Source organism: Sciurus carolinensis, unplaced genomic scaffold (genome assembly GCF_902686445.1).
Source record: "Sciurus carolinensis unplaced genomic scaffold, mSciCar1.2, whole genome shotgun sequence".
NCBI classification, from domain to species: Eukaryota; Metazoa; Chordata; class Mammalia; order Rodentia; family Sciuridae; genus Sciurus; species Sciurus carolinensis.
In genome coordinates, this window is record NW_025920122.1 from 1,808,228 (window position 1) to 1,833,011 (window position 24,784).

Sequence of the window (24,784 nt, forward strand, 5' to 3'; positions counted from 1 at the left end):
AATCTTCAACGTGTCATCTTAGGACCAGATTTCCTTAACATGACTCCCAAATCACAAGAAATAAAAGCAGGAATCAATAATTGGGAGAGTTTCAAACTAAAAAACTTTTTCTCAGCAAAGAAAACAATCAACAATGTGAAGAGAGAGCCTACAGAGTGGGAGAAAGTCTTTACTACACACATTTCAGAAAGAGCACTAAACTCCAGAATCTATAAAAAACTCAAAAAACTTTACACCAAGAATACAAATAACCCAATCAATAAATGGAACAAGGAAATGAGCAGACATTTCACGGAAGAAGATCTATAAGCAGTCAACAGATATGTAAAAAAATGCTCAACATCTGTAGTAATAAGAGAAATGCAAATCAAAACTACCGTAAGATTTCATCTCACCCCAATTAGAATGGTGATTATCAAGAATACAAGCAGCAATAGGTGTTGGCGAGGAGAAAGGTACACTCATACATTGCTGGTGGGGTTGCATATTGGTGCAGCCAATCTGGAAAGCAGTGTGGAGATGCCTTAGAAAACTTGGAATGGAACCACCATTTGACCCAGCTATCCCACTCCTTGTCCTATACCCAAAGGACTTAAAATCAGCATACTACAGTGATATAGCCACATCAATGTTCATAGCTGCTCAATTCACAATAACCAGATTGTGGAACCAACCTAGATGCCCTTCAGTTGATGAATGGATAAAGAAACTGTGGTATAAATACACAATATAATATTACTCAGTCATAAAGAAGAATTAAATTATGGCATTTGCAGGTAAATGGATGAAATTGGAGAATATCATGCTAAGAGAGAAAAGCTACAATTTGTGTGTATGATGTGGTACTTTAAAGGTGTCACCAATCATGTTCCAGGGGATTATTTCATAATAGAAAATATTTATTACATGTTGGCACTCTTTTAAAAACAGATTATACAACTGTGAATTCCATTTAATTCCATCCCATTCATTCTTTTTTCTTTTTTAAGTTTGTTCTTTTTGGTTATACATGACAGTACAGTGTATTTTAACATATTTACACAAACATGGAGTACAACTTATTCTAATTAGGATCCCAGTCTTGTGGTTAAACATGATATGGAGTTTCACTGGTCATGAATCTGTAGGTGAACACAGGAAAGTTAAGTCAGATTCATTCCAGTGTCTCTCTTATTCCCTTCCCCCTCCCTTCCCTTCATTCCACTTTGTCTAAACTACTGAACTTCTATTTTCCGCTCCTGCCTTTGTTGTGGGTTAGCATCCACATATCAGAGAAAACAGTTGACCTTTGGTTTTGGGGGAATTAGCTTATTTTGCCTAGCATAATAGCCTCCAGATCCATCCACTTACTGGCAATATTCAAAGTCATCCTCTTTATGGCTGAGTAATATTCCATTCATTCTTTCCATTACACAGGGCATGTGTTACTTAGGGAACATCTAGTGCCACTGCATGCCAGGTACACTTCTAAATATAAGTGACTTGAACAGAGAAGAATTCCTGACTCTTGCTAGCTTGCTGCTCGCAGGTGTGTTTCAGATCCATTTTGAGTTGAATTTTGTGCAGTGTGAGAGATAGAGGTTTACTTTCATTTTACTGCTTATGGATTTCCAGTTCTCCCAGCACCATTTGTTGAACAGTTTATCTTTTCTCCATTGCATATTTTTGGATCCTTTGTCTAGTATGAGGTAACTTTATTTATGTGGTTTTGTCTGTGTCTATGGTTCTGTACCATTGGTCTGCCTATTTTGGTGCAAATACAATACCATTTTTGTTACTATTGCTCTGTAGTATAGTTTAAGGTGAGAAGCAGGTAGCTACTAAGTAACAAACCTGCTAAAGACAGGTAATGAGGATGTGGAAGGAAAGCAATTACCAAAGTGCCCCCAAAATGACCTGGAAATGCTTCCAAGGAGCAGCCCAACCCTCTGGGGAGCTGCACCCTGATGGCACTGATCTCTCTCCCACTGCCCTGCAGGTGAAGAAGATCATGGAAGAGAACGTCATGTGCAAGTTTGTCCATGAAGACAGCAGCCACATCATCTCCTTCTGTGGTGAGTCAGCGACCTTCCTGTGGCCTGGAAATTGGTTTCTTTTTCTAGGAGCAGCCTCAGGAAATGTGCTTCTTTCAGCCAAACTTTTCACATCATGTTTTGTGACTCCAAAGTTAATTTTGGATCCTGAAGGGACTAAATTGAAGAACCTGAAAACACAGAAGAGTGAGAAAATCAGTTGACAGTGTTTTTCATACCTTGTGGGGAGGTCATTGCAGCTCATGCTGAGGGATCACCTTCGCCTCCATGTAGGGCATGGCTTACATAGACCCACGCACCTGAGCAGCAGTCTCTGTTCCAGTTGCTCGCTCTGCCCATGAACTTGCAAGGTAGAGGGATAGAGTGGATGGGAACTTTTTAAAGACAAGGAATGAAGAGCCACTGCTCTTCCCAACAGACGATGGCCAGCCAGGTCAGCAAAGGAGACAGGCCTGGGGCTCACAGCATAACTCAGACTTCTCTCCCTAAACCAGCTCTGTTTGAAAGATTTCAGAAATAATGACACTGCCAGGTTCGTGCTGTGCTTTGATGGTGGCTAGGGATAGGCATTCTGTGTGAGTCTGAAGTCAGCACTCAGCTCACAGTTGGTGTGCACACACAGTGGGAGTGTTTCTCTTCCTCCCTGAGAGCTTTTTCTTTAACAATGGGAGCATCTTCTGGTGAAGGCATCATACATACATGTCCATGTCAACACTTGCCAACATACCTATCAATTAAAGCCTTAGAGAAATAGAAAGTGATAAAAAGAAATGTAATAGTTCTCTAAATCTGACCGAAGTTTCTGTGTTAGAGAAGTCAGATGGCAGTAACTGAGGCCTGAGGAGTCACATTGAGGTTTTTGTTTGTTTGTTTGTTTTTAAATCTAGTCTCCTCAGGAGCTTTTGTCAGAAAGAATCAAACACTGTACAGAGAGCCTGAAGAGATGATTAACTTATTTCATTATAAACACATGGAAGGGCTGGGGAGATAGCTCAGTTGGTAGAGTGTTTGCCTCTCAAGCACAAAGCCCTGTGTTCAATCCCCAGCACTGTAAATAAATAAATAAATAAATAAATAAATAATAAACACATGGAAAATATTATAAGTTAAAATTCAGAATGTAAAAAGAGTTTCACCCAGAATATTTTAAATGCATAAGCAGAATAGGCAATATGATTTGGACATTCATTTGTACAAGTAATTGCTGACTCAAACAGAGACAAGTCATTAACCTCAAACTTTTCCTTGTCTGTGCTTGCACAGAACCTTGGCCAAGCTTTCCACCCAGTATGGTTCACTAGAGCTCTTACTTCATGGATTTTGTCTCAATAGTTAGGTAAGGTAAACCTTAACAGTTATCTGACACCCCCCAGTTGCTGAATAAGAAGTAGTTGCTGTTATATGCTCACTTTTTCAGTAAGCATTAATGATGTACCTGTTGCATACCTGTGCATGAGGAGAAGGTGAGAAGATGCAGGACTGCCAGAAGCACCAGGAGTAAGATAGAGGCTATCAGCATGGTGTGCACAAAAGTTTCCCAGAATGGCTCACTTCAACCCAGAGAGGGAAGGTAGTTTGTCTGAGGTCACACAGTGAGCTAATAGTAGAGGCCAAGCTATATAACCCAGATGTCCTGTTCTAAGGAGAGGTATGCAGAGCCAGAAGTGGGAAGATTGCTACAAACTCCTCATCATTGTGACTTTATGGCACTTGAACTCAGACTGGGTTTGAATCCTGACTATTCCTCACTGGGTGCCCTTGAGCAATTCAGTTCACCTCTCTGATTCTCAGTATCCACATCTGAGAAGTGGAGGTAGTTTTCCTTTCTTCTCTGACCATGGCAGAGATTAAAGGAGACCCATAAATGTTAGCTATACTGCAGCCACAGTATCAATGATGATGATGATGATGATGATGATGATGATGATGATGATGAATGGCAATGATATTGTTATTCTTTGTCCCAGGTAGTGGTGAGCAGACCTGTAGTCCATCTCTCTCCCTCTGAAAGGGGTAGAAGCTGGCATTCATAAAGCACCCACTGTGTCCCTGGCTCTACTATGTACTTCCCATGCATTCTTTTCACCTCTCCTAACAGCATCTCTGAGGCAGCACTACTGCCCTTTCCAGGTGAGGAAGCCGAGACACGAAGGGGAAGTTGTTGCCCAGTCACACAGCTGATTAGTGGCTGGCAGAGGACCTGCGTAGAGGTGGACCATCCTTGGCCATGACTGTGGGTTATCAACTAAGCTCCATCGCTTCATTAGAGGGTGATGCCAGCCAGGGTGAGAGGCATATGTGTTTTTCCCATAATGCTGGCCAGAGGCAGGTGATGTTGGGGCTTCTGACTGTTCAAGGAATCTGTGTCTGACTGAGGCTCAGAGCCATGCTGGGTGCTGGGAATAGGGACGGGAGCGTCAGTGCTACTCCCCACCATGTCTCAACAGCTGCAGTGGAGGCCTGCATCCTTCACAGGCTGTGGTGGCAGGCGGCTGGCTTCCTGTATAGCAACAAGATTGCAGATCTCTTCATGAAGGTGGGCAAGAGTTTTCTGCCAGCTTAGAAGCTGAGCTGCAAATTCCAGGACCTGGAGCAGCCAATCAAGAGCATGTGAGTATGGAGACCATCCTGGATAGCCCCCTGGAAAGTAGTTCAAACCCCTCCTAGGACCTGCAGGAGTCCACAACCACTGGCACGCTCTTTCTCCCCAGACCTGCCAGCCTCATTCCATCTCAGAGCAATGGCACATGCTGTACCTCTCGCAGGCTCACCTGCTTGGTCTTTCATGACTGGTTCTTTGACATCCTTCAGACTTCCCTAGCTCAGTCACTGCCAGCCCTCACCCCATCTTCTCTTTCATATCACCTGTTTACTTTCTTCATACTTATTCTTGCCATCAGAAATGAGTTATTCCTTGTATTATTGTTAACTTGATTGTTATCTCTCTGAATGCCATGAGAAAAGGCAACTACATTTGTGTCATCCTGTTATGTCCCCAGCATCAGGGGCAGTGTCTAGCACCTGGAACATACCCATGAGACAGTTGATGCTGGGTCCTGTGAGGATGCTACTTTACCTGGTCAAAGGGACTTTGCAGATGTGATGAAGACAAGGATCTTTAGATAAGTGTCCTGGGTTATCTGGGTGACCCAATGTCATCACAAGGGACGCTATGAGAAAGATAGAGGGCAGGAGGGGCCGAGAGGAGGTGCGATGGTGGAAGCAGAGGCTGGAGAGATGGGGTGAGAGCCAGGAACACAGGTGGCCTCCAGAAGCTGGGTAGGCAAGGAAAGGATCCTGTCCCAGAGCCTCCTGAAGGAGCCAACAGTGCTGACCTGAGTAGCCTTCAGACCTCAGCACTGTGAGGTAGTGAGTTTTTGCTGCTTGAAGCTGCTAGGTTTGTGGGTCATTATATCCACAATAGGGGGCAAATGCCCACGATGTCTTGGACCTCCTGGCACTAATAAGCACATCATTTATATATAATAGAAACATGTCATAGAAATTTATATTTCCTATTGATTAAAAAATTATGTTTGCAAGACTTTGTTTTGGTGCTGGGGATTGAACCCAGGACCTCACACATGTAGCCCTGGTCACTCAAGAATCTTCATATAACAGGGACATACAGTGATGTTCCCATTTAAAAGTTGGTAAAACCATGGCAAAATGAAATTTTAGAAATTTCCATTTTAAATTTAAATTACAAAATCAGTGTCATTTTCTATGATGTATATAGTGACTTTCAGGAATCCAGAGACACTGAAGATTTGAAATAAATTATAACAGACCTAATATTCAAAAAGAGAACATCAGCCTTATGAGGAAGTAAAAGTTCCAGAGTTATTTTTAGGGCCAGATATTCACAAATTTATTAAATCCTAGGTCCTTTGTTTACAATTGTCTCCTGGGAGAAAGTACCAAACTTCTCAGAAGCCATATTTTTATCTCTTCTGTTCAAATTATCTTTAGGACTGAATAAGACATGCTTATAAAACACTTAGCACAGTATTGACAGATGATCATATGGAGACAAGCTGTCTTTCACTCTTGTGCTTATAAGTTATTTTAGAAAGCCTCTTGATTGAAGGGAGATATGTACCAACATTCCTATTAAAATGGTAGTAAAATCCTGACAATGTTTACAAAAAACAGAGAAACCCTATTACAAGGCAAATTACATAATCAGTGGCAGGGCTGAGCAATAACTATAGTAGGATCTCCAAGATTGACAGTCTCCTCCTTGTGCCTAATTGATAGAGGAAACCTAGAAGAAATAACTTTATTGCCTATTTTGAATAAGACAGGTCAAAAGTGAAACTGGTAGTTATGGTAGAGAGAAGGTAGAAAATGACCACACACACACACACACACACCACACACACACACACACAGACACAGATAAGAACACACATACACAAATATAAACATATATGCAAGCACATACACAACCAGGTAAATGCACACATACAAATGCAAACACACACACACAAGCATACTTACACACATGCGAATACACACAACTGCTGGAGAATATCAGACATAGCAGGAAAAGACCATTCCTCCCCTCGCTGCACCATTATATAATGGCATCACAGAACTTAGAGCCGATTCAACAGATGGGAAGGCAAATAATCCTAAATTGATTAAGAAACAATAATTTGGCTTTTAAAAAACTCCATACTAATGGTTTCCATGAACTGGCAAGAGGAAAGCTTGTTCTCCCAGGGACTGGGAACCCAGCCTGGGGATACCCGTGAAAAGTAGTAAAAGGAAAGATGCATATTTTGCTCAGTGAGTCGGTACCTGTGCAATCTGAATGTGTGGCATGTGCTGCATAGAGAAGTGACTTCCTCCCTGCCAGGAAGTGAGCCTGTCAGTGCTGCCTGAAGGACCCAAGGACACTGAGCTGTCCCGTCCTGGTTTCAACAAATACCATATCTATCTATGTATCTTGGCATTGGTTACAAAACTAACAGCAGCCTGCTTTAGCTAAAACCCTCTCAAAGACACACCTGTGGTTTTCAGGGCAAACTCCCTGGAGATCCACCAACATCTGTCTGAAATGCATCTGGCAGATCTTCATTTTGAAAGCTCTCCCTGTTGATCAGTTTGAGTTTTTTTGTCTTCTCAATCTTTATGCCCTGGAGCCAAAGAAAGGACAGGGTGGGGAATCAATACTGGGCCAGGAGGCAGGTAGAATTGATTGTTTATCTTATTCCATGCACCAGCAAATGCTTTGTACTGGTCCAAGTCTTCTGGGAGACCAGGTTAAAGTCCAGAAATGTAGGCCACCACTGGATTCTCTCTGCATCCTTCCAAAAGAAAATGAAAATCATTTTTAACTTTGGACCAAGTTTTTTTTTTCAGTATTTAAAGAGCATTTCTGTAGGGACAAAACATTGCTCAACTGATAAATATTTCTACAGAACTTCTTGCCTGACTTTGAATTACACGCTAATGCAAATGCAGAACAGCAGTTGTGGCTATCTGTAATGAAGACTGAAGAGCAAAGTCCCACCTTTATTCTATTTTTTTTTCATCTTTGGGGAAAAAAAACAATGTTAATGCTAATGGTAACTTTTGATGACCTAAGTCATTTATTAAAAATATATTACTACATATTATAACCTTAAAGTTTTTCAAGAGAGAGAGATGTCTTTAGCATGTATGTCTGGAGAAGGTTGCAATAATTTCCAAGAACAGATTTTTGGGGGGAGATCTTTGAAGAGATAGGGAAATAGATGTAGGTGTCAGGGAAATGGATGGATTCAAACTTGCTTGTCCACCATGTAGAATTCAGTTCTATGCAGAATCAAATTCTCTAAGAGAAGATCAAGCTTCTGATGCAGTATTATATTGAGGGTCTAAAATTCAGTTGTCTTTTTCCAGTTCTTGTAATTATAACTCCCACAAAATGAATACATAGTAAAGAGGGCTAATCATTTGCCAACATATTTTTGGCAATGGAGCTGTCAATATTATGCTTCTCTTTGAAAATACTGCCCTCCAGAGAAGTAAACACTTTGGGTAGAGTCTTGCATGTAGTCAGTGGCTATGCAGTCTGGTGGTGTAGAAATTTCAAGTGAAATGGACAACATGAAAAGCACACATGCCAGTTGAGTCTTCCTTATTCATTCAACAAATATTTCTCTATCTCAGGTTACAGACTAGGTGCTGACAACAGACACAGAGATGAACAGAATTCAGAGCCTGTCCCCTACTAGGTCTTGGTTCTGTGGGAGAGACAGAAATAAACACAGAGCTTAGGGCTCTATTAGAGTCACAAATAGCACTCATCACCCTCATGACACCCTGGAGGTAGTGGGGAGGGACAGATGGACATTTCCAAAAGAGTAGCAAGGGGACAAGAGAGAACAAGAGTGATCAGGAAACAAGAAGTAGATGGGCATGGTTACCTATGTGTACATGTGTATGTGTGTATGTGTGTGTGTCTGTGTGTGTGTCTGTGTGTGCACGTGCATGTGTGTATGCATGTGTATGTGTGTGGGTATATGTATGTGTGAATGCATGTATATGTAAGTGTGTCTGTGTATATATATCTGTGTATGTGTATGTGTGTAGGTATATGTATGTGTATGTGTGTATATGTAAGTGTGTATGTGTGTGCATGTGTGTATGTGTGTATATGTCTGTGCATGTATGTGTGTATGTGTATGTGTGTGTATGTGTGGGTATTTGTGTGTGTATGTGTGTACATGTGTGCATCTGCATCTCTGTGTATGTGTGTGCATGTGTGTGTATGTGTGTGTATGTGTGGGTATATTAAGTGTGAGTGTGTGTGCATGTGCGTATGTGTATGTGTCTCTATGTATGTGTATATGTGTATGTATGTGTGCATGTGTGCTTGTGTGTGTCTATGAGTCTGTGTATATGTGTGCATCTGTGCATGTGCCTATGTGTATATATGTGTGTGTGTGTTGGAAGATATCCAAGAGGTGACATTGAATGGGAAGGTATTTAGCCAACAAGCCCATGAGAGGTTGTCTCATGTGAGAGTTATCCCAAAAGCCAGTTCTCCACCATCATCATTATCCTTGTTTTGGTGGCTGCAGTTTTACATGGATTCCTTAATCCTGAGCAGGAAGTACATTCACAGTATTCAAAAGACAAACAATGAATGTATGTGGTAAGGAAAAACTAAAGTCTTTTACTTCCTCAGCTTTGAACCTGCCCTCTTCCCATCCCCTTCCCATCACATGACCCCCCAAACTCTAATTCCTAGTTCATGTTTCTTAGAATTTCTTTGTGCAAAGACAGGCAAATATTGGTGTGTTTTCATGTTTTCTTCTTTCATGCACAGAAGACAGCATGTGCTACATACTACTCTTCACTCTTCTTCTTAATTATGTAATATTGGATAGCTTTCTATATGGATACTTAAAAAGCCACTTCATTCTTTTGTATAGCCTCACAGTAACACATTATATTTAACTAGACTCCTATAAACAAACTTTCAAGTTGTTTCCAGTCTCTGGACATGATAAATTCATGTTGTAATGAATAACCTTGGTTATGTGAGCAGCTTTGGTTGTATGATAAATCCTGGAGTGGATTTGTAGATGCATGCACAGATTTGATAGAGATTGCTGCCAGAGGCTAACATTTCTTTGGCTTTACATAGTTAGGAATATCACATAAATCTACAGAGACTTTTACCTGTGGACTGGTGTCCAGGTCAGTCAGAATGAGTCCTTGGTGGGGAACCTTTAGCACTTAGATGATTAAAAGAATACTGGTGTTCCACTACTCACAATAGTGGGAGCTAGCAGGGGAATAGAAAGAGTAATACATAATAAAGTCATCATAAGTTGAAAATTTTAAGTTGGCAATTTTTTAACATGACTAATCTACTGAACATCACAGCTCAGTCTAGTCTACCTCAAACATGCTCAGAACACTGAGATTAGCTACTATTGGGCAAAATCAACCAACACAAAGCCTATTTTATAATCAAGTGTTAAATATCTTATTTATACACACATGGGTAGGTGTTTTGTGGACATGATAAAATGCAAACACACAGAACACAATAACACAATGTCAAAACCACTGGCAACACAACACATGGTACAGTGTGTTGACTTCCCCAGCATGGAGTTACCCCTCGCCACTGCTGCTCAGCATCGCAGGAATATCACACCACAAATTATGCCCAGGAAAGATCAAAATTCACAATCACAAGTATGTTTTCTACTGGATACATGTTGCTCTCACATCACTGTAAAGTAGAAACATTGTGAGTTGAACCATCATAAACTGAGTAAGATCTGTAACAGAAAGTTCTGAAAGCTTCCTAAGTCTTACAGCTTATTAGTGGCCAAGTCAATAATAGCCCAGGATATCCCTTTTCAGCACAGCCAGCCCCTGCCCACTAGTCCCAAGCCACCTGTCTCCTAATTCTGTTTATCTAAAGGTCCTTCAGACTAACTATATATTTAGCACAGTGCTGGAAGTTGAGAAAGAAGCTGTTCTCAAAGAACTTCCCATCCCATTGGAGATAATGGCCTTTAAGCAAATACAACAACACATTAGTTCCACTGCCCAGAGTAGAATCAGGGTTGTCCAGGACAAAAAATTAAGAAAACTCACATTTCTTAATGTTATTGCTACAAAACTCTGTTAGTCTAAAACTAGAGAAAAAGATCAGATGCAAGGGAAAAAATAGTTGAGTTTGGTTCCTCCCAGCACTGCCTGGCAGAGGGATGGTAGGAAAGAGAAGCCCATTTGGGGCCTGTGATCAGCTGCTGTAGCCCTGAAATAACAGAAACTGTTCCTGTCCCCTTCAAATAACCTGGCTTTGTCCAACACAACTTTCAGTTTCACAGATAGTTATTTTTCCCTCAGGAGAAGAAATGGGCAAACTGATTTGAAAATATTTACTTAATTTCTCTGTTGTGTAAGCAGCAAGAGTAAATAAAATTTTTAATGTGGAGATTTCAGCTCAAAGCACACTCACTGCTGTCTTTTTTCACTTTTTTAAAAGTTGTGTCCATTCACATGTATTTTTACCTAATTAGTTGATACAATTATGTGATCTGAGATTTTTCCTTTAGATTACACTATGAGCATTTTCCACGTTTCACTGACTTCCAGATTATAGAGGCCACCTAACATCCCACAGATCTCCATTATCTGTGGTAGCCATTTCACTGTTCTTGCCAGTGAGACCTATCAAACACCTCATCTGGTTAGATGGCATTGTCAGAGGCATTGAAAATGCCTTTGAGAAATGCCTTTTGGAAGATGAAATGAGCTAGTAGCCCCACCTATATTATGTATCTACTGGACAAAAAGATGGCCTCAGACTCTAAAAGGCCATGTAGATAATAATTCTGCCTATGGCAGGTTGGATATATGACTAAAAGTTTAAGTAAAACACATGGCATTTATTTTCATGATTAATAATCAAAAAATTAAAACTACTATCTCACCGTGCCAATTCTATCTTCCTCTTTTCTGTCTCCTTATGCCAGAACAGCATAAAAGGGAACAATATTGCTACTGGCTTAATCTTGACTTCAGTGTGTCAGTGGCAGACTCAGAATGTGCTGTTCCCTGAACAGAGGAAGAAGGCCTGTGGCTAAGGTCAGCAGGTGAGGGAGTGGGTACTATGTTGAGGGTCAGGGTAACCTCCCCTGTCCTTTGACACAGAGAAGCATCCCACACCTTGCAAAAAAGGAGGCAAGTGTTAGGGTAGAGTGCTAGCAGGTGAAAATGGAGAAGGTTCCATACAGAGGGAGTCTGGTCCTTAAAAGGGCACCAGGCACAGAATGGGAGGGCAGCCGGGAGGAACCACTGAATGGAGCAGAGGTGACTGGGGTGGGATTGCCCTCAGGCAGAGGGCACCCTGCTTGGACCCAGGCCAGGGAAGGTGGGGCTCGCAAGTGGTGGCTCACAGGAGGCAGGGCCCCATGTCCACAGGAGCTCATGGGGAGGCTGGACCAGAGGGGGCACTTGGGGAGGCGGGCCCGGTGAAGGGGTCAGCGGGCGAGCGGTGGACTGGGCCCTTCTGTGGAGGTCCGGGTCAGAGTGAGTCCAGCAGCTGCTGGAACCTGGGGATCTCCCTGCATGTCCCGCCGCCAGTGCACTTCCCGCGCTCTCACCCCTCCATGCTCCTGCTTTTGGGGCTGTGCTTGGGGCTGGCTTTCTGCATGGGGTCCCAGGAAGAGGCAAGAAGCTGGAGTGACACTGCAGAGCAAGTAAGTGGGAGAGCTGCGGGGAGCCGCGGGGGCAAGGGTGACCCGGGTGAGGCTGTGGTCCCCTCCCTTAGCCAGAGCCATGTGGCTTCTGGACAGGATTCTTAGGGCAGTTGAAGGCAAGGCGGGGAGGCATCACCTTCCTGTCCTTTCTCAGCTTTCTGCCGGATAGCTTCCCCTTCTGTTGGTCACTTGTGGGTCACTTCTCCTTCATTCGTGGTGCAAACCTGACCCTGAGGCTCCCGCAGGGCTGTGCTTGGGACCTCCAAGCCCTGTGGAACCCAGTTATCTTCATAGCTTCTGTTTATCTGCCCATATTTCAACTGGTCCTTGCTAATTTCTGAGACTGAAACTCCTGTCCCCAATTAATTACATGGTTTCATTTTTACTGAGAGTTTGTTGTTCTTTTGTTGATCCAGGGAGAAAGGTCAACCTGGGGAAAGTTCAGACTCCTGGAAGCTCAGTCTTTCCCATGTGGAAACGGGGAGAACCTGACTTTCCCATTCGGGTCTCAGCAATGGGTCAGCAACTTAAAAATCTCCTGGAACCAAAGCTTTGTTCCTTTAACTGATAGCCTGTACCTTTGATGGAGCTTGGGCTTTAACTGGCGTAACCTCACAGGGGAATAAAACCAGCAAATATGAAAGCCCAGACCCAAGGACGAGGAAAGCCCTTTGGAAAGTATAAAGCGGCTTCACACAAGTGGCACTGTAGAGACCTGTGAGAGAACTGACTGTCACAGTAATGTGGAGGAGCTGCTTGCACACACATCTTTTAAGTGATAAACGGTCCAGCTCAAAACCTGTTTTTGCCAGATGGGAGGCAAACATAGGGGTACCTCTTCTCCCTTGTTTCAGCCCCTTCTTTTGAAGGACAAATCTGAAAGAGAAGTCTCCCCAGTCAGTGCTTAATTTCAAGCAGACTCTCTTATGAATGTGTTTGTTAATCAAGTGGAGGTGATGGTAATTCTCTCTGTGGATTGGGTCATCAGGTGCAATAACCAATACAAATCCCAAGAGGCTTTGTGGTGGTGTGGGACAGGTGCAGATTTTCAATCCAGAGACAGGCTGGTCCCCTCTCTTCCAACTTCAGTGCAGTTCCTTTTGGGCATATTGCCAAGGATTCAGCTCGTGGTAGGGGCCTGGTATATGTATTCAGTATAAGGAAGATGTTTTAGTAAGCTGTTAAGGGCATGTTTGCTGCTGGAGTTTTGAGTCTTGATTCTGTCACTTACCATCTCTGTGATCTTGGGCAGATTACTTAGTGCTTCAATTTCCACTTCTGTAAAATGTGGGAAAATAGTAGTTGTGCTTTTAAAATTGGGTTGACACTGTATGTCAGTGGTTGCTCTTGTGCAGCATGTGAGTGGAAGCAGGGAATTTAGGGTAAAGATCCTGTAACTTTGTTGTGGGGTAGAGGGAGGACAGTGGGGGAAGGACTGAAGCGAAGATTCTGTTTATGAACTAGGAGGACCAATTACCCCTCTAAGGTCCACAAGTTCAAGCAGGCTTAACATATTCTAAACTTTCCTTCTTAGAAAAACATGGATTCAGCCCATTTAGTGGTTTCATGTGGTCTTTAATACATAGTAATAATTTGTCTTGAAAATGACTGAATGAAACAAATGAAAATAAAAACAAAACATTTCAAGGTATGAAGTTCTATAAAATTTGCAACTGGACCTTTGAGTAAAGCTCAAAGATAGAGCAAACTCTATTTTTTTTTAATTTTGTGGTTTTTGTTTGTTTGTTTTGTGAAGCAAAATTTAAGAGACAGGCTCTTGCCCCAGACATCCTGGTTTCACATTCTGACTGTGCACTTCCTAGAGGATTATTTCATTTCTGAGCCTTTATGTTTCAATGAGGATGACAAAACTACTTAAATACATGGATTTTAAAGATTGAAAGAACTGAACTACATAAACCTTAGAACAGAACCTGGAAATGTAGTCAGTGTTCCAGTCTCAGTAATTATGCTCTTCAATATTATATGTAAACTTAATTTTAAAGATGTATTTAGGTATGTAAATTTATGCAAATCTTGATGTAACTAAGTATGCCCATTAATCTACATTGCAATTTTTATTTATCATTTACTTTTCATTGGAAATACACTAATAACACTGGAGAGGTAAGATCCTGCCTCCATCCCCACTCCACCAATCTCTAAACATTATTATTTATAGTGGAATAATTATGGTACTACTGCTTTAAAAGAGTCTTGCAGAAGATTAATCTTAAAAAGGAAGTCTCTTGCTTAAAATCAGTCTGCTGATTTATTTGTTTTTCTAAGTTTTAAATTTAAATAATGATTGGCTTTATTCCTATGATTAGAAAGGTAGTTTTAACATTACAAAATAGTAGTAGCCACCAGTTATTGAGTGTCTTCAGTCTCTCAGAGAATTTGTTGAAGAGTTTTGTGTAAAAGAAATAAGAAGCTGGGTGTGGTGGCTCATGACTATAATCCCAGCAGCTCAGGAGGCTGAGGCAGGAGGATGGCAAGTTTCAAACCAGCCTCAGAAATTTAGTGAGGCCCTAAGCAACTTAATGAAATTCTGTCTCAAAATAAAATTTTTAGAAAGGTCTGGGAGTGTGGTTTAGTGGTTAAGCTCCCCTGCGTTGAATCTCCAGTATTGTCCTCCCCAAAAGAAGCAATAAAGTATTATGATCAACCCCCTTTCAATTATAATCAGACTGCATAGGTTCAAATCTGGGCACCACTATTTCTTGACTGTGTATACTTGGGCAAGAAACGTAACCTCTCTGGGTCTCAGTTTCATCATCTGTAAGAATGATAATAGTTCTTGCCTAATAGGTTTGGGGATGACAGTAAAGTTAGCACAATTGGCAGAGCCCTTTTATAGAGAAAGAATATCAAATTAATACCACAAAATTAGATGCTAAAGTGACCACTTAGAGTGACCCATTGGAACAGATCATACCTGAAAAACAACACAAATATCACCCAGTTTTGGGGGCCTCTTACAAGGGAGGGAGCTCCAAACTTACAGTCTAAAAGTAATAATATGTTAATAAATTGTGGTTGCCTAGCATGTCTGAGACCCTGTGTTTGATAATAAATGCACTTATATGCTTTTATGGTTTTTGGGAGTATAGAGTTAATTCAGACAAAGCATTTGCCTATAATAAGCACTAAGGTAATAGTAGCAGTTTTTAGCATTTATATTCAGCCCTTCTAAATCTCCAGAAATTTCACTGCAAAGTCTCAGTGACCTGCTTTACAAAGGACAATCAGGAAAGTTCACCGAGGAGAAGTGATACACCCAAGCTACCCAGGTGGTGCTCACACCAGAACCCAGCTCTGATGAGGACAATGCTGGAGCTGGCCTTGACTCCTCTAGGTAGTAGCCCACTGTCATATTGAGCACAGAATTGGTTTAAATGTGATATTTGTTTTTAACTCCTGACACATCAATAGTGTTCAATGAATGCTGATCAGAATTCCAGCATCTATTGTAATACATTTTTGATTCCCTGAATTTAAAAATTTCTTATAAATTTTCATTTAGGGCCACATCTTTGTATGGGGGGGAAACAGAGAAGACAAAAACACGTATACATGTGGTATGCATGTGTGTGTGCACGATGTGTGTGTGTACCAGTCCCAGATTGTGCAAACTGCAGGCCCCTAAATCATGCCTCACTTATGTGCATGAATGTGATTGTTGAAATGGAATCATAGAACTGAATAGGGAAGGAGGATACTGTGGTAGAAATTCCAGATTTTCTCACCCTCCACAGCCAGCCTTGTCTTATTTCTTGGGAATGGAAAGGAGGGTCCTGAGCACTGTAAGATGAGTTGTATGTGACTGTGTTTCTAACTAGCACTTTCTCAAAGACTTGGATGCACAGGTTTGAGGACTCTTGCTCAGTGTGCTGTTGGAGATGTATTCAAGAATGTGAGCTATGTATCTGTATCCCTGGAGCTTATCCCTTATTTTTCACAAGGAAAGAAAGCAGGGTTACTGCCTTAAGGTCACTTAATTTTTTTTCTAAATCTTTCTGGAAATGTTTTGTAATTTTAGCTCAAATTTGAAGTTTCTTCTTTCATTGCTGAAGTTATGACACCCCAAATTGCAAGTGGCTAGTAGCTGAACAACTTGTAGCACCTTTACTCCAAAGGAAGAGTAGTTTTGTGCAGGTGACATAGAAAACCCAAAGGGGAATGCTCCCACACTGGCAGTTTTTGAACTGGTGACAAACAGCATCTCAAGTGACCTTCCATATCTGACCTTGGTTTTAGTCCAGGTTCTATAGCAGACCTCTAATGTAGTTTGTCTCATCAGTTACTGGATCTTAGTTTCAGTATTTTAGAAAGCCCTCAGAAGTGTGGAGACCAGCTGCTAGATGAGTTCCTCATGCTTATCTCTCTATGACTTTGGTTGGGGTGTCTGGTGAGGCTGGTCTAAGTTGGCATCTCTTAGATGTGTTAAATGAGACCTACAGTCATGGATTCAGAGATAAAGCCCAAAAGGAAGAGTAGAGGATATAATCCCACCTTTGTGCTCTGTTAATTAGCCTGGGTCAGTCAAGCATCTAAACCCAAATGGAGTGTATAGACTATAAATTTAGGCTTTGCCTGTGCCTGCCCATCTGATATTCTTTTCCACCGATGGGTTGTATTAATCAGCTTTTTGGTACTATACAAATACCTGAGACAATCAATTTATAAAGATAAAAGATTTATTTTGATCACAGTTTCAGAGGTTCCAGTCCATGATCAGTTAGACCCATTACTTTCAGGCCTGTGGTGAGGCAGCAACATTATGGGGGAGTCACACGGCAGAGTAAAAACATTTACCTCCTTGCTGGGAAGCAAAAGAGAGAAAGAAAGAGACCAGAGTCCTACAATCCCTTTCAAGGACATGCGCCCAATGACTCAAAGAACTCCTACCAGGTCCTACCTCCTAAATTTTCTGCCACATCCAAACACCACCAGGCTCTAACACATTGGCCTTTGGGGGACACTGAAGTTCCAAAATATAGCATGAACTTGTGGAATGTTTGCTTGTTTGTTTTGCGAGACTGGAGACTGAACCCTGAACCCGGGGTGATTTAAAACCCAACTACACCCCCATCCCTTTATTTTTTATTTTGAAACAGTGTCTCCCTAAGTTGCTTAGGCTGGCCTTGAACTTGTGATCTCCCTACCTCAGTCTCCTGGATTTCTGGCGTGCACCATCACACCTGGGTCTTGGAATGTTTTAAGGACATTTCTTCATTTTTCCCTTAGCTGTGATTCAACACTGTGATAGATCCTGGAAGAAAACAGGCCCTCTTTCATTCAAATTATAAACTTATAAGAAGGACCTACAATTTTTTAAAATAATTATAGTTGAACTTATATTTATACTAATTGATGATGAATAGGTACAGAGATTTTCAACTCCACTGCCCTCATAGTGTAGCTACATGCTTGAACCTTTACCTATCCTTCAATTTCCTGGGAGTGATTGCTGCTTGGTTCATACAAGTTCAAGAGGCAGTGACAAATCCATGAAGCTGATTATTTCTGAGCATAATTCCTGTATTGAACTTTAAATTCCTTTTTCCCTTTCACCCCACTCCAATAAACAAAGCTAGATCTAGCCATACCTCCATCCTAAAACCCTCCATAGTCATAGAACAGAATAATCTTGACCTTTTTCTTTTTTTTTTTCTTTTGTGGGGCTGGGGATTGAACCTAGGGCCTTTCACATGCTTGGCAAGTGTTTTACCACTGAGCTCCATCCCTAGCCCTTTTCCATTCCTTTGTATCTACCAAAGCTTACCTCATGTTTATATTTTCATGGGCATAATTTTTCCTTTTTAGTTAGATAGTACACCCTTGATTGTAGAGATCATGGCTTAAATTGTGGTCTGAACATCAGATCCTGAAGAAGTAATCTTCACTTGGTAGAACCAAAGAATCCTACTCAAATCATCTCTTTGGGGTTGCACTACAAGTTGGTGGGAGCTAAGGTTACTAATTATGGAAGTTCTTTCCATGAAGCTGAAAATCAGTAACTTTGTTCCCAAGTCCTACCCCCAAATTCTTATAAGACAATGGAGAAATACTCAAACAATAAAAAGTATCAGGAATTCCTAACTCAAAACAATAATGCTGACTCTGGTGCCAGCTGGCACCAGAAATCTCTCTGTTCTGGGATGTTTTGGTTCTAGTTCAATCTGAGTGGAAACATGGACTGAAGTATAGCCATCATGATCCCCTGAGACATCAGATAGTCATCTCACAAATGAAAAACCCACTTCTCTTGTTCTTCTTAAAGCTTGCTTATTTTCTTGAAAAACCTATTTTAAAAAGGAGGAGACTTCAAAGAAAATACTTCAGATAAATCAGAGAACTTAATACCTATGGGGGTGTTGGACTTTCTGACCATAGTTATTTTATGTTCACCCAAATATCCATTAGCTGGTGAGCAAATAAAATGTAGCCTATTTTGCAATTGTAGGGAGGTGAAGGCCTGAAATGAATCTGCAGAACTAGCAAATAACTTGCCCAGGATCCTCCCAATGCTCTCTTATGCATCTCACCTCTTTTCAAAATCAGAGACCAGCATTCACTTAGGAATTGTTTGTTCCCATTTGGACAGTCATCAGGGTGACTTTCAACCTAAATCCTGTATTGTTTTCTCTCTATTCATGTTACTTTGAGTATGAAGGTGTATAGTGACTTCTAGTGCTAATTTACAACAACAACAACACACACACACACACTTGGGATAAAAGAGAGGATGGGGTTAAACAATTTCTGAAAAACCCTCAGTTTTCAAAATGGAAATACCTTCATTGTTTTTTCTGCTATGGACTGGATACCTGCTAGTTTGTCAAAACTGGAGAGATATGGAAAAGTGTTAAGAGAAAGAATTTAACCATCCCAAAGTATACACCATTCACATTCTGGTGCAGGTTCCATGCATAAAAATGCTTAGACTTTCAAAAATGGATCTTGTTAAATGTAGTGTTTTGTTGCCTGATACAATGCTTTAAAATGTGTCATGAATAAACGTGTCAGGATAAGCTGGGTTATATGTGATAACAAGTCCCTCATTCATTTCTTGGTTATACAACTTGTCTATCCTTGTTAGGCAGTAAAATGCATGTGTACATTGTTGCCCTTGTGAACTTGTGCCTGATGGAGCTCCTGATCCAAACACTGATAACTACTATACTGGAGGATAGAGTGTCTGTAATTTAATTCATGACCCAGAAGTGACAAACATTACTTGCCTTCACAAGTTATTGGTCACAGCAAGTCATGTGGCCCCCACCTACCTGCAAGGATGGTAACTCTTCAGGAGGAGAGCTAGAAGAATATTTGATGAACAGCATTAAAGTTTAGTAACAAGAGGATTAATTGATGCCAGTAAATATAGATCCACATCATCATTTTAAACAACTCTATTGTAATTACCGTATCATGATGTGTGTGTGTGTATGTGTTTACTTGTTTGTTTATTTATTTATTTATTTATTTATTTATTTATTTTGATATTGGGAATTGAACCCAGGGGTACTTGACCACTGAGTCATACCCCTCAGCCCCCCCAACCTTTTTTGTAATTTATCAGAGATAGGGCCTTGCTAAGTTGCTGAGGCTGACTTTGAACTCACAATCCTCCTGCCTCAGTTTCCTGAGTTGCTGGGATTACAGGTGTGTGCCACCATGCTCAGCTTTAATTGAACCCCTTTTAAAGGATATTTTGGACAATTTCCAATTATAAACAATTGTTTTAAAAAAGTTGCAAAGAATTTTCTTGTGTATCTACTTTTTTTCCTACTGATTTGTCCCCCTTATGATACTTTTCTATAAGTAGAATTTTCAAAGTAAAAGACGTGCATTCAGGTGAGAATATAAAATGCTGTAGTCACTTTGGAAAAAAATTTTGGCAGTTTCTTAAAAGTTAAATTTGCCAGGGATTTCAGTCCTAGGAAAACAAAAGAATAACTCCAGCACAAAGGATTGGCTGTGAATGTTCATTTAGGTTCTGAATTATTCACAATTGCCACAGGGTAGAGCAACCCAAATATCCATTAGCTGGTGAGTAAATAAAATGTAGAATGTCCATAAAATAAAATACCATTCAGATATAGAAAGGCATCAAGTACTGGTTGCTGCAGTGTGGACAAACCTTGAAGAAAAATATGCTAGATGAAAAGTATCAGACACAAAACTCTACATATTGTAAGTTTCCATTTATATGAAATGACTGAAATGGGCAAAACCACAGAGACAAAATAATTTGGTGGTTGCAAAGGAGTGGAGACAGGGAAATTTGAGAGTTGATGTCTAAAGGGAGCAGGGTTTGTTTTTAGAATAATAAAAATGTTCAAATTGATTGTGGTGGTGGTTGCACAGCTCTGTATCTGGTAAAAAGCATTTACTTGTGCACAAAAGGGAATTAGTGTAATTTTATGTAAATTACACTTCATACAGTTGTTTAAAGAATATGCAGACAGGTGCCTGCTGTCATGGGGGAGGTGGTGGCACTTGGTGGCTACTGGCGGCCGAGGTAGAGAGGCAGCCGCGCCAGAGTTGGTCGTGGGCAGCTGCAGAGTCTCATTCAGTTCCCCAGGCTGGCTTCAAACTTGGGATCAACCTGACTCAGCCTCCAAGTAACTGGAATTACAGGTGTATACCACCAAACACAGCTTATTATCCTTTTTTATACTGAAGAGTTGAAACTCCTAAATGAGGAAACTGAGGCTGGGTGAAGTTATGAAACTTGTCCAAAGTTACACAGCTTGTAAAGGGCACAGCCAAGATTCAGATGAACAAACTACAGCAAAGTTTTAGGAGAAAGAAAGATGTTTATGTTCCAGAGGCAGACAGATGAAGAAGGGGTTCGCACTGGAAAATGTAGCTTCCCAGTTAAGTACCTTGGCCATGTAGAAGTTGATGAGTCAAGAAGAATGCACATCTGTGAAGATGCAGTAAAAAGATTAAAAGCTACTGGAAAGAAAGCAGTGGGATCATCGTAGAGGAGGCGGCTCAGCACAGCGCTTGGACTCGGAGCAAACACTGGGGCTCCAGGCGGCTGCCTGAGGAGGAGCAGCGTGGCGAGCTGTTTGGACTCAGAACGACCGCTTCTGAGCACCAGGGGGTTGCCTGGAGGAAGAGGAGAAGCACAGTGGGTTGCTTGGTCTAGGAGTGACTGCATCAGAGCTACAGGCGTTTGCCAGAGGAGGAGCTGCGTGGCGAGCTGTTTGGACTCAGAACGACCGCTTCCAAACCCCGGAGGGTTGCCCGGAGGAAGAGGAGAAGCACAGCGGGTCGCTTGGTCTAGGAGTGACTGCATCAGAGCCACAGGCGGTTGCCAGAGGAGGAGGCAAGTGGTGAGTTATTTGGACTAAAAGCGACCGCTCCTGAACACAGGTGGTCTGCCTGGAGGAGGAGCATGGTGGGTCCCTTGGTCTCCGAGCGACCACTCCTGAACACCCGGGGGGCTACTCGAGGAGGAGGAGGAACAGGGTGGGTCACTTGAACTCGGAGTGACTGCCTAGGGCTGCGAGCAGTTGGCGGGAGGAGGAGACGCGAAGTGAATTGCTTGGGCTCCTAGTGACCACATCGGAAACCAGGCAGCTGTCCAGAGGAGGAGGTGTGTGGTGGGTCTCTGGGTCTCGGAGCTATTGTATGGGGCTCCAGGTGGCAGCTCAGAGGAGGGGCCGCATAGCCAGGCGATTAGGTGCAGAGTAGGGTCCCAGGACCTAGGCGGCTTTTTGCTGGAAGAACCACACAGAGACACACCTAGGGGCGGAGCGAAGTTTCCAGGACTGTGGGCAGATTCTCTGAGGAGAGGCAGCCTAAGGAGATTCGTCTGCGAAGGGTGAGACTCCCAGGCCCAAGAGGTAGGTCCGGGCCCCTGGGAACATTGCAGAGGAAGACAGCCAAGCCCAGGTGGTAGTTGTGGATTGAGGGGAACCTCTAGGAGGGGAACTGACCAGCGAGACCTCCCCACCGGTAAGTTTTCCCTGCCGGGTGAGGTTTTCCCAGAAGGTCGGTAAAACCAGAGACACAGGAACAAACAGGCCATGCCTCAGCCTGCAGCCTAGTTCCCCTTTGGATGACCATTCGTCAACAAGTAGAGGCACCTATGCCCACTAGAAGGGAATATACACCACCTGAGGGTCACCACCCCTAGAGAGGCAGCTTCCTTGTGGAGCACCACATTATCAACTTCCTCCAAGACTTCAGGCTACTGAAGGATAAGAGGGGATATACTAGCAATCTTCAGGGACATTATAAGTCAATAGAGGAAATCTGCAATATCTTAATGATCCACTGAGAAAACAAGGGAAGAAAATGCACCAAACAAATCTAGATGTTACATCAATAAAATTCAATGACAGCACAGGCAGAAGAAATGACAGAAAGGGAGTTCAGAATGTACATAATTAAAATGATCAGGGAAGCAAACGATGAGATGAAAGAGCAAATGCAGGCATTGAATGATGAGATGAAAGAGCAAATGCAGGCATTGAATGATAGCACCAATCGACAGTTAAAAGAGCAAATACAGGAAGCAAAAGATCATTTCAATAAAGAGTTAGAGATATTGAAAACAAACCAAACAGAAATCCTTGAAATGAAGGAAACAATAAACCAAATTAAGAACTCCATAGAAAGCACAACCAATAGGATAGAACACCTGGAAGACAGAACCTCAGATATTGAAGACAAAATATTTAACCTTGAAAACGAAGTTGAACAAACAGAGAAGATGGTAAGAAATCATGAACAGAATCTCCAAGAACTATGGGATATCATGAAACAGCCAAATTTGAGAATTATTGGGATTGAGGAAGGCTTAGAGAAACAAACCAAAGGAATGAACAATCTATTCAATGAAATAATATCAGAAAATTCCCCAAATCTGAAGAATGAAATGGAAAATCAAGTTCAAGAGGCTTATAGGACTCCAAATACACAAAATTACAACAGACCCACACCAAGGCACATTATAATGAAAATACCGAACATACAAAATAAAGACAGAATTTTAAAGGCTGTGAGAGAAAAGAACCAAATTACATTCAGGGGGAAACCAATACGGATATAAGCAGATTTTTCAATCCAGACCCTAAAAGCTAGAAGGGCCTGGAACAACATTTTTCAAGCTTTGAAAGAAAATGGATGCCAACCAAGAATCTTATACCCAGCAAAACTTACCTTCAAATTTGATGATGAAATAAAATCATTCCATGATAAACAAAAGCTAAAAGAATTTACAAAAAGAAAACCAGCATTACAGAACATTCTCCACATTCCATGAGGAAGAGATAGAAAACAAAGAGGCATATCAGCAAAGGAAGGAATTATCCTAAAGGAACTGTCAAATAAAGGAGGAACCAAGTTGTGTCAAAAAAATAAATAAAATTTAATAAATGAACCAAATGACCGGGAATACAAATCATATCTCAATAATAACCCTGAATGTTAATGGCCTGAATTCATCAATCAAAAGACATAGACTGGCAGATTGAATTAAAAAGAAAGATCCAACAATATGTTGCCTGCAAGAGACTCACCTCATAGAAAGAGATACCCATAGACTAAAGGTGAAAGGATGGGGAAAATCATACCATGCACATGGACTCAGCAAAAAAGCTGGAGTATCCATCCTCATTTCAGATAATGTGGACTTCAAGCCAAAGTTAGTCAGAAGAGATAAAGAAGGACATTTCATACTGCTTGAGGGAAGTATAAATCAGCAAGATATAACAATCATAAACATCTATGCCCCAAACAATTGCTCATCCATGTATGTCAAACAAATCCTCAATTTTAGAAACCAAATAGACCATAACACAATAATACTAGGTGATTTTAACATGCCTCTCTCACCACTGGACAGATCTTCCAAACAAAAATTGAACAAGGAAACCATAGATCTCAATAACACAATCAATAATTTAGACTTAACAGACATTTATAGAACATACAATCCAACCAAGAGTGAATACACTTTCTTTTCAGCAGCACATGAATCCTTCTCTAAAATAGACCATATATTATGCCACAAAGCTAATGTTAGCAAATACAAGAAGATAGAGACACTACCTTGTATTCTATCAGATCATAATGGATTGAAGTTAGAAATCAATGAAAGAGTAAAAAACAGAAACTACTCCAACACCTGGAGATTAAACAATATGCTATTATATGATGAATGGATAACAGAAGATATTAGGAAGGAAATTTAAAAATTCTTAGAGGTAAATGAGAACAAAGAAACATCATATCAAAATCTCTGGGACACTATGAAAGCAGTACTTAGAGGAAAATTTATTTCATGGAGCGCATTTAATAAAAGAAGTAAAACTCAACAAATAAACAACCTAACACTAAAGCTCAAAGCCCTAGAAAAAGAAGAACAAACCAATACCAAAAGTAGTAGAAGACAGGAAATAGTTAAACTCAGACCTGAAATCAATGAAATTGAAAAAAAAGAAACAATACAAAAAAAATGACAAAATAAATAGTTGATTCTTCGAAAAAATAAACAAAATT

General features: G+C 41.2%; 1 pseudogene; it reads left to right on the forward strand.

The window, feature by feature from the left end:
• The first annotated feature begins 1,891 nt into the window (after positions 1-1,891).
• LOC124973797 (small G protein signaling modulator 1-like) overlaps positions 1,892-24,784 on the forward strand; it is a 45,290-nt pseudogene continuing 22,397 nt past the window's right edge.